Genomic DNA, 12,968 nt, shown 5'->3' with positions numbered 1-12,968 from the left:
TGTTTTCAAGATCAGGAGATCAAGACTATCCTGGTCAACATGGTGAAACCCAGTCTCTACTAAAATACAAAAAAATCAGCCGGGTGTGGTGGCGGGCGCCTGTAGTTCCAGCTACTCGGGAGGCTGAGGCAGAGGAATCGCTTGAACCCAGGAGGCAGAGGTTGCAGTGAACCGAGATCACGCCATTGCACTCCAGCCTGGTAACAGAGTGAGACTCCGTCTCAAAAAAAAACAAATAGTGTTTTTTACTGTGCCTTTTCTATGTTTAGATAGGTTTAGATACACAAATACTTCCCACGGTGTTACAATTGCCTACAGTATTCAGGACAGTCACATGCTGTGCAGATTTATAGCCTAGGATCGATGGGCTCTAGCATATAGCCGGAGTGTGTGGTAGGCTATGCTATCTAGGTCCATCTAAGTCCACTCTGTGTTCACACAAGGACAGCAACAGCACATGTCTCAGAACGTATCCTCATTGTTCAGCTGCGCATGACTCTACAGTGTTATCTTCTCCTGTGTTTTGCTTGTGAACTCTCTGCTGGTCAACATGGATCCTGAGCCCTGGGCCTTCCCTGGGACTTTCTAACCTAGATCTAGTTTGTGGGGTTTCAGAGAGAATAAAATTATCTAAAATTGAGGGGAAAAAATTTGGCAGGCAATTTGGAGAAGACTCCCAGTTGGCCTGCCAACAACACTGGCAGAAGAAATGTAGTTGAGTTAGAAGCCTTCCAGCATGTTCCCTAGGGGATGCTCACACAGGAGCCGCAGGTGAACTAGGGAAGTCCCTGGCTCCTAAAGCCTGAGCAGGAACCATATACACCACCACGCCCCTGCTAAAGTGAAATTGAGTCCCAAACCAGGAGTAGCAGGAGCAGAAAAGTGACGGAGCTCATACAAACTGAGATGAATTGCAGTTTCCAGGACAGAAATGACTAGTAGCTTATTATTTGTTATTGGCTCCAGATAAATCTTACAGCCTGAGTAAAAGCAAATGTATTGACTTTTTTTTTTTTTTTTTTTTGCTATGGTTATTCTGACTATTCTCTTTTATTGAAAATGGTTTTTTTCTAATTAGATAGCAGCAGCCTGAAGGTAGGACCGTCTTAGTTTCTCTGTGTTCCTTATAGAATCTAGGAAATTATTTTGTACATAGTAAGTATTCAATAAATATTGGATTACTCAACTTGAATTAAAAACAGCCAGATGGGCTGGGCGCGGTGGCTCAAGCCTGTAATCCCAGCACTTTGGGAGGCCGAGACGGGCAGATCACGAGGTCAGGAAATCGAGACCATCCTGGCTAACACGGTGAAACCCCATCTCTACTAAAAAAATACAAAAAACTAGCCGGGCGAGGTGGCGGGTGCCTATAGTCCCTGCTACTCGGGAGGCTGAGGCAGGAGAATGGCGTGAACCCAGGAGGCGGAGCTTGCAGTAAGCTGAGATCCGGCCACTGCACTCCAGTCTGGGTGACAGAGTGAGACTCTGTCTCAAAAAAGAAAAAAAAAAAAAAAAAAACAGCCAGATGATAATACCTTAATAGTCACAGAATTAAGTTTCTTTGGACAGTGATTTCTTGATGTTTTTAAATTAGCTATTAGACCCAACACCCTGCAGCAAAAAGGCTTTGCTTACTTGAACTCACGCTTGTTATCCTTTTGGAGTCCGAAGCCTAATTAATGTAGGATAGAGCCTCTTTTAGAATAAAAGTCCTCTGTACTACAGGCTTATTCTTTGGGTCTCTAAACACAGACTGGGGAACAGAAAGGCTTTTGGGTTCAGGCTGAGGATAGGCACCTCCCTGCCCATCTGCCTCTCAGTGTTGCTGGCCAGGGCAGGGGGAGCCAGTGTGATTTGCCCAAACCTCCCCCACTGAGGTGTCATGTTGCTGTGACGGTGCCACAGGAGTCTCAGGAAAGCTGAGAGCTCAACATAACAAAGTTCCTACGTGGACAGTGGTGCTCAATACTTGCTTCTTAAAAAATCGATTAGTTAGGACTATCTGATGCCAGGGACTGAATCTAGTCACTTAATAATAGGGTTCCCACAGATCTATTTATCTATATCCCAAACACTGTATAATTCTAAAACTATGAGAGAGAGTGTGTGTGTGACTCAACTGCCTCAAACACACCACGGAAACTTGTTTCGGTATAAATAACTGAAGACAGAAAAGACAGAATGAATCAACCAGAGGAGTAGGGAGAGTTATATATAAACTGATATAGACAGATATAATTTTTTTTATTATTTTGAAATAGAGACGGGATTTTACCATGTTGCCCAGGCTGGTCTCGAACTCCCGACTTCAAGTGATCCTCCCACCTTGGCCTCCGGAAATGCTGGGATAACAGGCGTGAGCCACCATGCCCAGCCTAGTGATATAATTCTTTTTAATACATGCCTTGAAGTGTTGTATTTTTTACAAGTGGTATTATAGAATTTATAAACTCATAAAAAATTTAAAAACAAGGTAAACCGTAATATTTTAAATGAAAACACTTCTTTAGATATAGCCTTGAAAACTGAAAACTTACACATTACAGGATTGTTATCTTGTTAGTTAGACACTGTTAAATGACCAAAGCTATTCATGGTCTCCGGATGAGAACCCAAGTAAAGAGTCTTCCCTTAGTTAATTCACAGGATCCTCCCTCACTTGACTGGACTAGCACTTTACAGTTGCATAAAATGCTGGTTTTGAATTTTTCTTGTCCCTCAATACCCACTAAGCCTGCCATGAAAATTATTATGCTTATTATTATAGAATCTCATGGACTGCTTAATGAAAGATGCTTAAAATAATAATTTTCCAGGTTTAATTTTTATTGCTATCTAGAGAACAAGATTTTCTAAACATGTAGTCCTGTGACTCTTCAAAACCATCAGCCAGGAATTCTTTTTGGATACACTGATATTTCTCTGTGTTATCCTTAGTACAGCTTAGCTTACCAAAGGACAGATGGACAAAAGCGTCTTAAAGGTTAAGTCTTGGAACAATATAAAATGCAGTCTGCAAACACTTGGGGAGTGCATCATACCAGACAATTAGACATTCCAATAGAATAGGCGAAATACATTGGACTTATTTACAAAACATGTTTCAGGTATACGTACACACGTATGTGATATTATGTCATATGTATGTTACCATACATTTTATAAATGTCTTGTGTATGTATTTACCTGTATGTACACTGGTCAGGATGTAAAATTTGTTACTATCGGTAGCAGTCAAAAAAAATGTTAAGTCACTGATTTAGAGGACTTAATTCTAAACGAATGGAAAGCACTTAGGGTGAAAAGAACTCCTATCTCTGAATAGAAATAATAGAAACTACCATCACAAACTGGTCAACAATTCACTGCAAAGTTCTTGCCAGAGGCCAGAGTCTGGTTCATGTTCTAGGTCAATGCTACAGACTGAAAGCTAGATGGAGAAAAGCGACCTTGAGGTTATGCTGTAGCTACCGAAAGAAGGCAGGTGGAGGTAGCTGTTCTTTGGTTGCAATAACCTGGAGTAGATGTGCGGTGCTAGAGGGGGCAGATGTGAAATCGGAGGGTGGTTCCAGCTGTCTCAGTGCTTGATGAAGCCTTAAATCTGTGTTCCAACATTTCCCACTTCTGGAAATAAATGCATACTCAGCTTGGAGACAAGGGCAGAAGCAGACCTTACAGGCCCAGGGTGCAGGGCTCCTGTGGGGACCTCGGAACTAGGGCAGGGGCTTATATTTTATTCTTGAAACCCAGTTGATATTAAAGTGGATTTCAGTTCAATTTGGGGGAAGAAAAGCCCTTTTGCTTGCATATTTTTAATGTTAATACTAATGTCGAGATATCTCTGATTTAATAATAAAATATCCTTGGTTCTAGTTTTAGTACCTGTTTGAGAATTAATTGATTAAAAACTAAGAGTGAAACTGTATTACTATTTTGCAGTCTGATATAGCGCAAGATGTTTATCTTCTAAGTTTCTTTTTATTTTTTAGATTTTCTAGAAGATGTACTTCTTGATGAGGCCAATATTTCTCTCTCATGTCCCACACATTTCTATTATATATCTGCTATAATTTGGAGCCCTTACATTTGTTGTAAAATCACTTTTGACAGTGTATTTGAGTTAAAGTACAAAGGTTCATTACCAAAGCTCTCTTTCTTTGGAGGACTTTTTATTATTAGTGCTACAAAGTTGATCCTAATGGCTTCAATAAGAATACTGGGATGAAGTCATTTTATTTTCTTTTCCTTTGTTTCTAGTTGCCATATTTTACTGGAATTCCGGGGTTTGAAAATACCCAAAGAATTCATCTCATTTATTCTCTGGGATTTAAAACTAAAACTCTGATTATTTAGCTGAAATAAAATTCAATAAATCATATTTTTATATGAAAGAAGAGAAGCATGACAAGGGTAACTTGTAGGAGTACAATGGTAGTCAACTCATCTTAAATTCTGCATTTTCATTTTTGTAAAATGTTTGCTTCTTGTTGCTCTGGAAAACTGTGTTCTGTTGCTTTACCTACAAAGACAAACATTAATCAAACTTACCACTAGTATTAAGCACTGATTAAACGGCCACATCCTAACACAACAAATCTGCTGACTTCTCTTCGTGTGCTTTCCGTCTTAACACACAGACACAGACAAGACTGATAGTCCTAAGAAGGCCCTTTATCAGAAGCATTTAATCCTAGAGTCTTTTCCTTTACATACGGTATTCAAGAAAGGCTTTTTACATGAAACACATTAAAAAATTAAATAAAGATCATTGCTGGATAGAACCTCCTTAACTGCATGTTGACAGACATAGAATAGTTGGCAGAAGGAAGTTGGCACTCTTATTAAGGGTCTAATTTTGATTTTGCATAATTTGTGGATAGTCACTACTAAAATAAAATACTGAAGAGCTGATCTGTGCTAATTTCTTTGGTAGGATTTTTTTTAAGAATAGACTGAAGTTGTGAAACTGCTATAACTTGGGCCACGGTTTTTCTGCAAGGACTGGTACCTTTACTTTATTCTGGATCTCTTTTACAAATAAGGTCCTAAACCACTGTCTTCTTTCTGTGTATATCCATTTTGTTTTGAGAACAAGCACCCTTTTCTCTTTAGTATTCTTTTCCTATGGCTAGAATGGGTCAGCGGTGTAACACACTCAGTCAACGCCTAATTGAGTAAAATGTGGCGGAACGTTTTGGAAAAACCAGTGGTAACCACAGGAGACCCCACTCTTTTTCTCTGCCACTTAGTCTTCAAGAAGGAATGACTAAAAGTTGTATTTCTTTTTAGACAATAATTATTGGTGTGTTGATTGACTACATGATCATTAGTGAGATTTCTAGTATATTGTTTTGTAATAGTAGAATTGCTGTAAACTTTGGCAGATGGAAGTTCACATAGTTTGACCTGGAAAGTTGAACTACTTCAATCTTCAAATTTTTCCTTGTAAACTATTTCATAGTAGCAAAATAATCATAATTTTCTTTGAATATTGTTAAGGAGAATAGTATTTCTCTTTCAGAATATACATCCTATGTCCCCACTGCTGTTCATTCATTAGTTAACTTCTTTCCAGGTTGTCTCGCTGGTTTCTTGCCACCTGCAAAGTGTCTTTTAAAAGAAAGTTGGAGAAAGAATGCCATGTCATTTGTATTCAAAACAAATCAACAGTTTTGTTTGTTACCAGGTCCTCTTAATTATTTCTCTTCTCGTTGTTAATTATTTTGATTATTAGTTCCTCATAGCTGCGCAGGGACAAGAAAGAAAAAAATAAACCTCCCTTGCATGTTATTACTTATTAGCTGTTCCAATAAAGTTTGGTTGGGTATGATGATTCAAAGTTTTCAGGAAAGGCGTTTTCTTTGAATTTCAATTACCTTCACTTATTCTAAATAATATTTGCACAAATAATTGGATATTGGTTTGAAATCATCCTCCAAATATTACTGTGTTCTTTGTAAAACTTCATCAAACTGTGATATGTCTTTTGAAAGCCAGGAATACAAATATAAAGATGTTAAACATTTAAAAGTTCTATGATGGTCTGTTTGGGTAAAGAGATTGCACATAATATGTTTGTCAGTAACTTTCTGTGTTTCCAAGTTTTTGGTAAGGTATATAGTTAGCCATTTTATTCAGCAAGTCTTAGTTGAGTGCCTGCCATGAGCCAATGACACACTGATTAATAGGGATACAAAGGGAACAAGATAGACAAGTGCTAGAAATTTTACTGCATAAAATAAAAAGTGGAGATCAATAGCTGCGTAAAAATGATGTGAAATTGGGATAAGATTTAGCATTGCCTTTTAAGATGAAAGAGTATCTTAGCATATTTAAATATTAAAGGAAAGATACTAAGGGTCAGTGAAGGATTTAAGATACAGGAGAAAGAAGTGGGGCAGGGTGAGGTCCCAGTAAATTTACGCTCAAATTAGAGCAGTTATGTCTCCTTCATCTAAACGTGATCAAAGGCAGAAAGATGTGATAGAACTAGGTACATATTCTGGATTAGTGTCAGGACGTTTTTCCAATAACTGATTTTATCTGTGAAGAGTAAGCAGTAAGATGATTTGTTGGTACTGATAAGCAAATAGACAAATGAAATGTTCCAAACAGCTGCAGGGAGAATGTGAAGGAGTGCTAACAAGGGAAGTGTGGCTTGCCTCTTGGCATCAAGTGTCCAATGCCGTTGAGAGGCACACATTTATCCTATATGTATATACAGGAATCAGTCTGCATAGCTGGGTGATTTTCTCAGAAGCCCTCAACAGTTTTACTTAGTTGTGGAAATACATAAACTCAATTTTTTAAAAAATAGCTCCACGTAGTCTGAAGCCAAAAGAGGAGTCAAATGCTCTTTAAGCCAAAATAACCAAGTATGGGCTTCAGAAATGAAACAGAGTGATCAATACTACCCATTACGTCTATGCTTTACACTTTCTCTTTAGAGACTATCTTGTTTAAATGGAGCTTAAATGACAGCTCTCCAGAGGACAGCCTGCTCTCCTCCTTACCAGTGGTTCTCAAACGTCAGCAGGCATCAGAGTCACCTGCAGGGCTTGTTAAAACTCGGGTTCCTGGGCCTCAACCCCAGAGTTTGGGATTCAGTAGGTCTGGGGTGAAGCCCTAGAATTTGCATTTTTAACGAGTTCCCAGGTTCTGCAGAGTCTGTTGGTCAGGGCACCACATCTTGAGAATCACTGTTCTCAATAAAACCCTGCAATGCCAGGACAAATATCTGCAAAGGGTAAAGTCACTGTGAGCTCATCAGTTCATAATCTATTTCTCATGCCTTGCTGATTCGCTCAGTGCCTACCACAGTACCTGGCAGTGCCTGGCTGGAGCCCAGTGACTGTTTCGAGGGAAAAAGGTAAGTTAGTACTTATTGAATGCCCTCTACAATATGGTAGGCATGTTCCTTCCACCAATGTAGACAGGCACTGCCATATTTACACAAACATTGAAAGAAGATTAGTCACTCAGCAGTTCGAACCGGTGGACTAGTCCTTCCTTTTTAAACTACTCTCTTCTCCAGGTTCTGAACCATCTCACCTCTGGTTTCCCTTCTGCTTCACTGGCCACTTCTCTTAGAAACCCTGGCTTTCTCCTCCTCCTCCTCCTCCTCTCTTGGACCTCAGAACATTGACTACCCCAAGGAGCTCTTTTCTTGATGACCTTCTCCTTGATTCCTAGATGATCGCATTTAGTCCCAGGGCTTCAGATAACATTAACATGCTGATGTCATCCAAATCTGTTATCTCCAGCTCAGACATCCCTTCTCACCTCATACTCATTAATCCAGCTGCCAACTTGGCCTCTCCACTTGAATATCTAATAAACATCTCCAATGTAACAGGTCCAAAACAAAATCCTCACTTACCTCAAGCCTACCTCTGTCCCGTCTTTCCTGCCTCAGTAGATATCATCCCCATATATCAATTGCTCATGCCAAAAACTTAACATTGTCTTGGATTTCTTTTTTGTGCTACCTTTCCAAAACCCCTCCGATCAGTTTTGGTTCCAAAACAGTTTCTAGTCCAATTTCTTTTTACTATCTCATCTTCTGCAACCAGAGCTTTTCTCATCCCTAATCCATGGCAATAGCTTCATAATTCATTCCTCAGTTCCCACTCTTATCTCCAATGGTTCATTCTCCACTGAGCAGCCGGAGTGATTTTGCGTTAGGGTGAATTAGATCATAACAGTTTCCTGGTTAAAACCTGCTAAAGGCTTCCCCGTAACAAATGGAACCAAATCCAAACTTCTTAAGGCAAATAGAGCACTACTTCTCCATCTTCATCTCCTACACCTTCCCCACCCACCAAGCTCTGTGAAACTCCGGCCACCCTGGCCCCCTTTCTCCTTCTTGAACTGACAAGCTTCTCCGCTCTCTGAGCTTTTACCCTTTCTAGATGCTGTTCCCCGTAGTGCTCCCCTACCACCCTATCATCTGTGTCCCATTTTTATTTTCTTCAGGGCACTTATTTAAAATTATTCATGTGGTTGTTTACTTAAATATTTATCTGTATCTGGCAACTAGATTGTTAACTCCAAGCAGGCTGGGATTTTGTCTTAATAGCTGTACTGTATTTTTTATTTATTCATTTATTTTTTATTTTTTATTTTTTTGACATGGAGTCTCACCCGGTCACCCAGACTGGAGTGCAGTGGCAGGATCTCGGCTCACTGCAACCTCCGCCTCCTGGGTTCAAGCAATTCTCCTGCCTCAGCCTCCTGAGTAGCTGGGATTACAGGTGCGTGCCACCACGCCTGGCTAACTTTTATATTTTTAGTAGCAGTGGGGTTCTGCCATGTTAGCTAGGCTCATCTCTAACTCCTGACCTCAGGTGGTCGACCCACCTCAGCCTCCCAAAGTGCTGGGATTACAGATATGAGTCACCATGCCTGGCCTTACTCTATTATTTAGAACAGTACTTGCAGGGTAGTAGACACACACACAAGCATGTTGTTGAGTGGAGGAACTTTAAATCTATTGTTCTTTCTACAACACCATATTGATGCCTCTTTAGGTATTATGTTGTAATTTGATCACAATCTACTCCACTATCTAGATAATGGATTGTTCCAATCAGTGATAAAGTCATACATTTAAATCTGTTCTTAAATCCCAAAAGCCAAAATTCCAAAAACAGATGCTTGAGCTGCTAAGCAGAAATCTCATGCCTTTGTCTTTATGTTGTTTTAAGGTTTATTTTGGATCCACCACCATAGATTATGGTTTCAACTCAACATAAACCTTGTCTGGCTACTTATTTTTGCAAACATTAGAAACACGGTCAAGTTTTTCATTCAGGTCCTCCAGAATATCCTTGGACTTCAACTTACGAATTAGTCCAAGTTCTCATATTGACATTTTGACAGTGATTCTAGGCTTTGTGGTGTTGTTCAGTGTTTTGTATTACAAATTTAGGCCACAGAAAAGAAATGAAGTGAATCCATGCCTCTATTTGTTTACAAAGAGATCTTTCTTTTCACCTTTCAAATTCTATTACTATAATGTTAAAAACAACAGGAATCTCCCTCTGGCCAGGTGGTTAGGATTTGAAATGTCTTTGTATTCTGCTTTAAATTTGGAGTTCACATAAATTTGGTGACATTTCCTACTGTGGCTAAGTTAAATCTCTTAGTAGAATATTTCTTTTTTTTTTTTTTTGGCAGTTTTTGACTTGTTTTGTTTTATTTTATTTTATTTTATTTATTTATTATTATTATACTTTAAGTTCTAGGGTACATGTGCATAACGTGCAGGTTTGTTACATATGTACACTTGTGCCATGTTGGTGTGCTGCACCCATCAACTCGTCAGCACCCATCAACCCGTCATTTACATCAGGTATAACTCCCAATGCAATCCCTCCCCCCTCCCCCCTCCCCATGATAGGCCCCTGTGTGTGATGTTCCCCTTCCCGAGTCCAAGTGATCTCATTGTTCAGTTCCCACCTATGAGTGAGAACATGCGGTGTTTGGTTTTCTGTTCTTGTGATAGTTTGCTAAGAATGATGGTTTCCAGCTGCATCCATGTCCCTACAAAGGACACAAACTCATCCTTTTTGATGGCTGCATAGTATTCCATGGTGTATATGTGCCATATTTTCTTAATCCAATCTGTCACTGATGGACATTTGGGTTGATTCCAAGGCTTTGCTATTGTGAATAGTGCTGCAATAAACATACGTGTACATGTGTCTTTATAGCAGCATGATTTATAATCCTTTGGGTATATCCCCAGTAATGGGATGGCTGGGTCATATGGTACATCTAGTTCTAGATCCTTGAGGAATCGCCATACTGTTTTCCATAATGGTTGAACTAGTTTACAATCCCACCAACAGTGTAAAAGTGTTCCTATTTCTTCACATCCTCTCCAGCACCTGTTGTTCCCTGACTTTGTAATGATTGCCATTCTAACTGGTGTGAGATGGTATCTCATTGTGGTTTTGATTTGCATTTCTCTGATGGCCAGTGATGATGAGCATTTTTTCATGTGTCTGTTGGCTGTATGAATGTCTTCTTTTGAGAAATGTCTGTTCATATCCTTTGCCCACTTTTGGATGGGGTTGTTTGTTTTTTTCTTGTAAATTTGTTTGAGTTCTTTGTAGGTTCTGGATATTAGCCCTTTGTCAGATGAGTAGATTGCAAAAATTTTCTCCCATTCTGTAGGTTGCCTGTTCACTCTGATGGTAGTTTCTTTTGCTGTGCAGAAGCTCTTTAGTTTAATTAGATCCCATTTGTCAATTTTGGCTTTTGCTGCCGTTGCATACAGAGGCAGATAAAACCACAAAGATGGGGAAAAAGCAGGGCAGAAAAGCTGGAAATTCAAAAAATAAGAGCGCATCTCCCCCGGCAAAGGAGCGCAGCTCATCGCCAGCAACGGATCAAAGCTGGACGGAGAATGACTTTGACGAGATGAGAGAAGAAGGCTTCATTCCATCAAACTTCTCAGAGCTAAAGGAGGAATTACGTACCCAGCGCAAAGAAACTAAAAATCTTGAAAAAAAAGTGGAAGAATTGATGGCTAGAGTAATTAATGCAGAGAAGGTCATAAACGAAATGAAAGAGATGAAAACCATGACACGAGAAATACGTGACAAATGCACAAGCTTCAGTAACCGACTCGATCAACTGGAAGAAAGAGTATCAGCGATTGAGGATCAAATGAATGAAATGAAGCGAGAAGAGAAACCAAAAGAAAAAAGAAGAAAAAGAAATGAACAAAGCCTGCAAGAAGTATGGGATTATGTAAAAAAAGGAAATCTACATCTGATTGGGGTGCCTGAAAGTGAGGCGGAAAATGGAACCAAGTTGGAAAACACTTCAGGATATCATCCAGGAGAACTTCCCCAACCTAGTAGGGCAGGCCAACATTCAAATCCAGGAAATACAGAGAACGCCACAAAGATACTCCTCGAGAAGAGCAACTCCAAGACACATAATTGCCAGATTCACCAAAGTCGAAATGAAGGAAAAAATCTTAAGGGCAGCCAGAGAGAAAGGTCGGGTTACCCACAAAGGGAAGCCCATCAGACTAACAGCAGATCTGTCGGCAGAAACTCTACAGCTTAGTAGAATATTTCACAAGCATGCAAGAGTAAGAGCAAGATTTGTTCATCCCAATCAAAACCAACGTGAGACCCTTGTTCCCAGGGCAAACTCTCTTTGTCCACAGTTTGCACTTTCTCCTTCTCCTGTTTTTGCGCCACCTCTTAAAAACCCTTGACTGATAACATGCTTCGCTGGTTAAAGCGCACCTGATATTCTAGTAACTCCTGAAACACTAAGTGGCTACCTTGTAACATTGCTACATTAGGCCTTCCTGTATAGAAGTTTATCAAGGTTCTTCTTGCTGATACCCCCTTTTCCTTCAAGGCTCTTCCTCATCAGCCCACTCTTCAGTAGTGGACTTCCCAATGCTGCAGCACTGAGGTCTCCTCTCACACTGTGTGCTCCTTGGGATTTCATCCACTACAGCGACAACTCCCAGCGACGATTCCCATCTCTTACCTCCAGCCTTATGCCCTTTTCCCAGCATTGCTCACCCTGTCATCTATTTATTGAACATGTGGACAATCCAGGGACATCTCAAACACTGCAAATGCAAAACCAAACTCATTATCTTCCCACCACCACTGCCGTATTCACTCAGACTTTTTTCTCCTTCTACAGCTTCCCAGCTGACATCATTAACATGACAACTATTGGCCCATTTTCCCAAGCTGGAAACATTGAATTTTTTTCCTGGGCCTTTTTCTGCCTTTCCACTAATGATAAATAGATCCCTAAATCACATAAATTCTGCCAAAGAAATTTGCCTTTGGTATTCTTCTGTCTGCACTGCCACTTTTTTAAAGAGTATAAATTATCTTGCACTTTTGTGTTTTATGCTGAGATTTGAGAATAAATAGGGAGTGTGTGTACATATCCAGCTCATCATCTTAACCCACTCCTCCTAATTTTATCTTAGGAATGACGCCTGCGGCAGTGTAGAGCAATAGAAATATAACCCAAGCCATGTATACAATTTTAAATTTTCCAGTAGCAACATTATAGAAATAGAAAGAAATGAAATTAACTTTAACGCTATGTTTCAGCCAATGCATCCAAAATATTAAAATTTCAAACTTTAATTGGTATTAACACTATTATTAAGGTCTTTACATTCCTTTTCTTTGTACAAAGTCTTCGAAATCAAGGGCTCATTGGTCACATGTGGCCAGTGGCTATCACAGCAGATAGCCTAGGTTTTGGAGGTGAGCCGAAGGGGCTTACACTAGAGATCCCATAGAAGATACACCTACAGCCTTGGTGAGGGACAAGGGCATATATCAAGGTACTTGCAATGGAAACAAAGAATCAGTCCATAATCACACTGAAAATATGAAGCAGAGAACCATAAGGCAAATGTAATCCAATTAAGTATAAAATTGCATTTAAAAAAAAAAAAAAGAAAA

At 39.7% G+C, this 12,968-nt stretch overlaps 2 protein-coding genes and 1 pseudogene across 56 annotated transcripts in view; 2 read left to right on the top strand and 1 right to left on the bottom strand.

Moving 5' to 3' along the window:
- DLGAP1 (DLG associated protein 1) overlaps positions 1-12,968 on the top strand; it is a 961,867-nt gene that overhangs the window by 489,507 nt on the left and 459,392 nt on the right. The window lies entirely within an intron of this gene.
- The window catches only part of LOC123570063 (uncharacterized), a 103,577-nt gene that overhangs the window by 41,482 nt on the left and 49,127 nt on the right, over positions 1-12,968 (bottom strand). The window lies entirely within an intron of this gene.
- Positions 1-12,968, top strand: part of LOC135968274 (glyceraldehyde-3-phosphate dehydrogenase pseudogene) — a 42,692-nt pseudogene extending 29,724 nt beyond the window's left edge.

The sequence above is a fragment of the Macaca fascicularis genome, chromosome 18 (genome assembly GCF_037993035.2).
Source record: "Macaca fascicularis isolate 582-1 chromosome 18, T2T-MFA8v1.1".
In the NCBI taxonomy this organism is placed as follows: Eukaryota; Metazoa; Chordata; class Mammalia; order Primates; family Cercopithecidae; genus Macaca; species Macaca fascicularis.
The sequence above is the reverse complement of the archived record's forward strand: the minus strand, read 5'-3'. Positions and strand labels throughout refer to the sequence as shown.